The sequence below is a fragment of the Pseudopipra pipra genome, chromosome W (genome assembly GCF_036250125.1).
Source record: "Pseudopipra pipra isolate bDixPip1 chromosome W, bDixPip1.hap1, whole genome shotgun sequence".
Classification (NCBI taxonomy): domain Eukaryota; kingdom Metazoa; phylum Chordata; class Aves; order Passeriformes; family Pipridae; genus Pseudopipra; species Pseudopipra pipra.
In genome coordinates, this window is record NC_087580.1 from 12,074,122 (window position 1) to 12,080,515 (window position 6,394).

At 50.5% G+C, this 6,394-nt stretch overlaps 1 long non-coding RNA gene across 1 annotated transcript; it reads left to right on the top strand.

Annotated features, from left to right (window-relative positions):
• The first annotated feature begins 2,390 nt into the window (after positions 1-2,390).
• LOC135406172 (uncharacterized) lies at positions 2,391-5,322 on the top strand. Its single transcript, XR_010426191.1, has 3 exons — positions 2,391-2,598; positions 3,871-3,995; positions 5,233-5,322. It is a non-coding gene; the product is annotated as an uncharacterized LOC135406172 (long non-coding RNA).
• The last annotated feature ends 1,072 nt before the right edge of the window (positions 5,323-6,394 follow it).

Here is a 6,394-nt window from a genome sequence, read left to right on the forward strand (position 1 = left end):
CTCAGCTTGAGCCTGCTTGGTGTGGTCCAGCAGCTTTTGATCAGCTCAGAGCAGAGGTGGGTGAGCTACTGTTCCCCCAGTGGCAGCTGGGCAGACCTAGTCACCAAGAGCCTGTCCTTCACCAGGGATCAAGAGAGCAGAGTCATTCACGAGCCTTCCTCCCAGCAGCTGAACCTCTCCCTGCTCTCTCTCGCCTCTCCAGTTCTCATCCCCTGACCGGAACAAGACCTTCCTTGAGCCTGTCCCATCCGAGCTGGTGTTTCAGAACTATGTCCTTGGCAAGGTCTGTGAAACGGCCCTGCTTCTGAGGAATAGAGACAAGGTAAGTGCTGGGATGTGGCGCTTTAACACTGTGCTAGAAGAAGAGCAGAGTGGTGTAACCCCCATGGTTTACAGCAGAGCAAGTATCAGCTGTGGCCCATCCAGATTCACCACCTTGGATTTGCAAGATGGTGGGAATTTTCCCGTGCTGAGGATTCTCCCCGGATTTTGGCCGTGCCTTGTTGGTATCTGACATCCAGAGCAATGGGCTCTTGAGGGTTTCCACCTTCACTTGAACCAAGTGTGATTGTTTTGCAATTGCCCACGAAAGCTGAGAAGGAAGAAGTTGAAAAATGTCAGCAATTGTGTTGCCCTGTAAAGAGGAAAACTGAGACCTTTTGAATTTCAGTCAAGGAAAGAGTTTCTCAAATGACTCTTGTGCCAAGAGCAAGCTGGTGGGAATAGACAGCAGGGAGTTCAAATCACCTGGTTTAGAGGTTGTGAGATGGGATTTGGTGCTCAGGGGTTGATAGCCCTGTGCTAGCAAATGCCTGTTTGCTGTCCCTGTGCCTGTGTTCCCCTGAGGGCAGAAACTGGCAGCAGGGTGGCTGCAGGAATGCCCAGCAGTCTGGCTTGCCTGCACTGGCAGCTGCCTGGCCACAGTCACCAGGCAGCAAGAGCCCCTGGAGAGCTGAGACTGGCTTTTAATAATGAAACCACACTGTCAGTCGGTGCTGCTCATGTTTCTCCAGGCAGAAAATAACCTTTCAAGCCCAGAGTTGACAGGCCCAGCCTGCAGGGCCGTCTGGCTTTCCTTCACTGGCAAGCTGACTGCTCCCATCTTCTGCACCAGCCTTTCCTGGCAGTGTCTTGTGCTTCTCCCTTGCTTCTTTACAGCCCATTTCAATTCTCTTTGCCATCTCATTGTGTCGGGGCTTGTCTCTTTGTCTTGCTGTGTTCCTCCTTTTCTCTTCAGTTTCCCAGGAAGGCCAAGGGTCTGGTCTCCTCTGCTGGTGTGCCCATGGGACTGTCTCCCCACAGCTGGACTTCCCCACTCCACCTCAGTCTGTTAGAAGGGAATTTCTTCCTTCCCCCAGGACAATGTGCTGGTTTGCCGTCAGGTAGCACATTCTCCCTCTGGAACAGGGCTGCGTGGCTGTGTGCAGGCAGAAGCAGGCAGATTCTCTGGGCTTGTTGAAATGAGGATGACTTGGTTCAGGTGTTCTATCTCCATACTGCTGGTGCCTGACCTTCCTTCCCAGCAGGCACTGCCCTACTGCCTCTGGCCGAGCTGCTTTGCCCAGGCAGAGGGATCCAAGTTCACCCTTGTGTAGCCTGTGCTTGTACCTCCAGAGCTAAAAGTCTTTTGGGAAAATGGTCAAGGAAGGCTGTCACCAGGGCACACCCAGGCCTCCTCCTGTTTCCATTAGTGGCAAAATCACCATTTTGTGTCTTTCCTGCAGGTTACTCAGCTGGTGAAGGTCACCATGGACAGCTCACCTTATTTCAAGTTGGTTGACCCCAATGGTGTGTGCCATCAGATCCCACCGGGCTCATTTTGCACTGTAAACATCCTTTTCACCCCTGAGGGGAGCAAGGTGAGTTTGGAGGAACGTTCTCTCTAAAGCCAGGGCGTTTGTTGCACACTGGTTATAGCCCAGCCCGTGCTGTGAGGTCGGCTCTGGGCTGGGGGCAGGCAGCCTGGAGCTGGTCACACCTTGGCATGGTGTGGTGCTGCCAGGCCCTGCAGCTGGGCCTAGAGGGCTGTGCTTTCCCTCCATGCCTGTTCTTGAACGTTCACAGGGGAAGAGGCAGATGGAACAGCAGGGAAATGACAGGGAGGGGTGTTGATGTTTAGCCATCTCTAGGCTCACTGGAAGGGATTTAAATATGGAAAATACCAGAGGAACAAAAAGATGATCCAGAGAGCTTTATTCTTTCCCATTGGAATGGAGCAAAAATGATGCTTTTTCACATGCTCTGTTCTCCAGCCTTTATTAGTATGAATTAGTGGTTGTTTTTGGGGTAGGAGAGGTCAATTCATGCCCACAAAGGGTCATAGAAAACACCACTTTTTCTTCTGCCATGAGGATGGCACTCAATGCCCTCAATGCTGTGCCAGTCTCTTTTCCTGCAGGATCATTTCCACCGGCTTGTCTGCAGCAGTGAAAGGGAAAAGGTCTCTGTGCCAATCCGGGCCATTGGTGCCCGCCCAGTCTTGGACTTCCCTGACCAGCTGGACTTCTCGTCGTGTCCAGTCAATCACAGCACCCAGCAGACTCTGCTGGTTCACAACACCGGGAACCTGGAAGCCTGTTACAGCCTCAGCACTGAGAGGTAAAGCAGCTCATCTGTCTTAGTGCAAAACACCTTTGGGTGATGGCAGAGTTGGGAAAGAGTATCCCAAAGGAACCAGAGCATCCGAGCTGCTGCACTGCAGCCACAGCTGGAAAGGGGCAGGACGTGTGGGGTCTGCTGTTGCTTCTAGTGTTTTAAGCAGGATGCAAGCCCTGAGCTTTGTCTCTCCCAGATTTCCTGGGGACTGCTGGAACACGTTAGTGGTTGGTCTGCACCCTCCTGAGCACCATCACCTTCTGAAATGGCTACCTCCCACTGTCAGCCAATAAACCCACTGGGCAGAAGCACCTCTCACCTGAGCTATCCTGAAGCACTAAAGCTCTGATTTTTGTGTCTGTCAGGCAAGAACTGTTTACCTGGTGACAAAACTAAATTGCTCCTGTTAAATCCAAGCTGCACCAACACATTTGCCTAATGATTTCCCTTGTTTCTCTGGTGGGCCAAGCAAACAGTTACCAGCCTGGATGACACTCCAGAATCCCAGACTGCATCGCTGGGGAATACACAGAAACCTCCTGTTCAGCTCCCTTGATGTGCTGCTCTTAATGGCACTTCATTTAGCTGGGATTGAATCCTTCAGGCTGTAAACAGGACCCTCCTTTTGGGTATTGTGTCCAGGTCACTGTATTGCTCCAATTTGCAGTTGCACTCCTTCAGAGTTTTCATTGTTCCTTTTCTTCTAGCAGCTTTCATTGAAATGTGATAAAAGGTGCCCTTTCTTAGGCTAAACCAGGATGTTTACAAGGGGAAAAACAACCCCAAACAACCACACTGCAAATTAAACTCATTATTCTCTGGTCTTCAAGGAAGACTTTATTCTCCTTCTTGATTCCTAGGCTGTAATCTCACAGGACAGGTGAGATGCCATTTGCATCTCTTGAATGAGGTTTAGAAGGGACTGGAAAAGAGATTCCTGAGGCAGTCAGTGTCAAGTTGTGCATGCAAATAGCTCTTAACCCTCTCTGTGCTCTTCCCAAACCATTCTCTGCTGGGATTGCTGGCAGTCGGACCCTTGAGCCTCCATGCAGAGTATGGGGGAGATGAGTTCATTTCATCCAACAGGATTTTCTGAGGGCTGCATCTCCTCCAAAGAGAGTCAGTAGCTGTTTCTGATGCTGTGTGTTCTGTCTGTCTTCTGCTGACTGTGGTTGCTTTGCTCCTCGCTTGCACAAGTCAGCTGAAGTGAACTAGACTGCAAATATCGTCCCCAAACCTCCCCCAAGAGTCCTGATCTCTCCCTTGGTCTTGCAGCCCTTTCACTGTCAGCCCAGCCACGGGAACCCTCGATGTTGGTGAAGCCAAGCAAGTGACAGTGGAATATCACCCGCTGCAGACCGGGCACCATTCCACATCCCTGGCAGTGCACTGCGACAGAGGTGAGTGCTGGGCACTGCAGGTGCACTCACCCCGCGTCCTTCCGAACAGCAGAGCCCTTTCTAAGCAGAATAACGCTAGACTTGCTCTGCAAACTACTTGTAGAACTGTTCCTTTCAAAGCCTCCGTGTGTTTCAGTGCTCAGAAGTGAGCAGAGAAGGGGCCAAGGCTGAGTCTGCCCCTGTCCTGGATGTGCTGTGTTGCTGTGTGCTGGTCCATCCCTGGGGGGACCCTGGTGCCAGCATGGTGTCCTCCATCCTGCACCCCCACCCCAGTCCTCTACCAGCACTCCCCACTGTCCCAGCCACCTGAATTCCCCTCCAGCAGCACCGCCCCGTCCCAGCTTCACCGCAACGAAAAGTGCAAACTAGTTCGTGTTTAGGGGGTTGATAAAGTGGATAAAGCCCTCAAACAGGGATGAGATTTTTGGAATCCTGTTTTGCTGGGAGTTGCTGAGTGGAGGAAGGAGGAACCTTGATTCTCCACTGCAGTGTGGATGTGCAGGGCTGAAGTTGTGTTCCTGGACAGTGCTGTCTGTGACGTGGGAGCTTTCCATCCAACTCTCTCCAATGTCATGTGTCTTTTGCTCACCTCTGTCCCCTAAGCTGCTTCTCTGTTGTCTTGCCACAGACCCCTTTTCTATGTTGTCCTCTACATATGCATGTAATTTCTGTCTAAGAACATTTTCAGGCCCTCGGGTTCCTGTTGGCTGACAAATCGTGACAAATTGTCCCTTATTTCCATTTCCCAGGCCATTCATGCTCTCCAAACCTCTCCCATCTGTCTCCTATTTGATTTCTAGGTTGAGGAAACCCATTCAGTCTTCGTATAAAAGCTGCTCTGTACTTTTAGTCTGTCTCTCTGCCCTTCTTTCTTTCATTTCAAATGTTTCAGCTTGGTGTTTGAGATCAGAATGATATCAAATATTTCTAGACTGATGTGGCCATGGGTTTGGACAGGGAGGGGATGATGGCTTTCATGGTGTTGATTTTCTAGTGCTTTGTCATATTGAATGTGGTAGAGCATTGTGTCTTGTTTCCTCACCTTAGTCCCCTTCTGCTGTGGGCTTCACTTCCCTTGCTCCCCTGGACCTCCCTTTCTTCACACCTGCCCCCAGGAATCTTTGCTTGTCAGCAACAAGGGATTGGGAGAGGCAGGAGCCCCGTGGGGTGCCTTCAGGAGCCCCTGGGCTGTGACTGAGTGGGGCTCCTTAGAGTCACCCGAATGAATTTGATGCAGAATTGCCTGGGATCTGAGTGGGTCACCTGAGCACACCTGACAAATCTCACTGTAAATACTGTCACCTGGGGACAAATCTCTACAAACCCACCCAGAAATAAGGTGCTTAAGGTGATGTCCAGGACATCCTCACACTGTACCCACGGAGCTGTTGGCATTTGATAAATGTACTGATCCATGGAATTACTTATCCAGCTAAAAGCTGGACACTTTCTTCTGTTACCTGTGGTTTGCTCTGCTCCTTGTAATTCCATCAGCAAGGGAGCTGAGCAAAGACTCCTCTTTGCTTTGTTCCAGGCGGAGATACCCACACCAGACTTCTTGGAAAAGCTAAGGACTTCAACATCGGGCTGGACAAGTACTCTTTGGAACTTGTCAAGCCACAGAACCCCGGCCATCCACAACAGAAGTAACATCACAGCCCGATTCCAGTGGAAGGCTTTTGCTACTGAGGAAGAGGAGTATCCACAGAAGATCAGGTTGGTCTGAAAGATGCAGTGACATGCACTGCCCAAGGGTAAAACTAACCTATGGCCTCAGGGGGTGCTTGTGCTTTTGAGTGCTTTAGGGTGTTAGGAACAAGTAGGTGTTCCTGCAGAGTTTGCAGGGCAGTCACAGCTCGCAGTAAGAAGCGACAAAGTTGTTCAGTTCTCAGCTCCGGAGAGGGGCAGTTTGCCCAGAGACAGGGGGACCAACCAGCAACACAGGAGGATCATGTGGCCCTGTCCTCCCTTTTGAAGTGCTGTGGCCTCCACCTTGAACAATGTCAGTGACCTCCAGAGCCACTGTGGCAATGGATTTGCCATATGCAGGATGGAAGAAGTCCTGTCAGAGATGGACTAGTGAGGAAAAAGAAGAAAACAGTTCAAATGTTATAGAAACAGAAGTTTTTAATGTGGTTTAAACATGTTTCAAAATGGCTTTTTGTATTTTCTGCAAGGTCATTGCTTCTTTTTTCCCGACACCCCCTGTGAGAGACTTGTCTCCCATACAAGGTGTCCTGGGAAGGTGTCCTGAGGTGTTTCTCATTGGTCCTTGTTAACCCCTTCCTGTTGGCTGTTGACCCCTTACCTGATTGGTTTTTTCTGTGTGCCCCTGAACTTGTGATTGGTTTCCCTTTGACCCTCCTAAAAGCCTTATTTATAAACCCCTTCCCCACAAT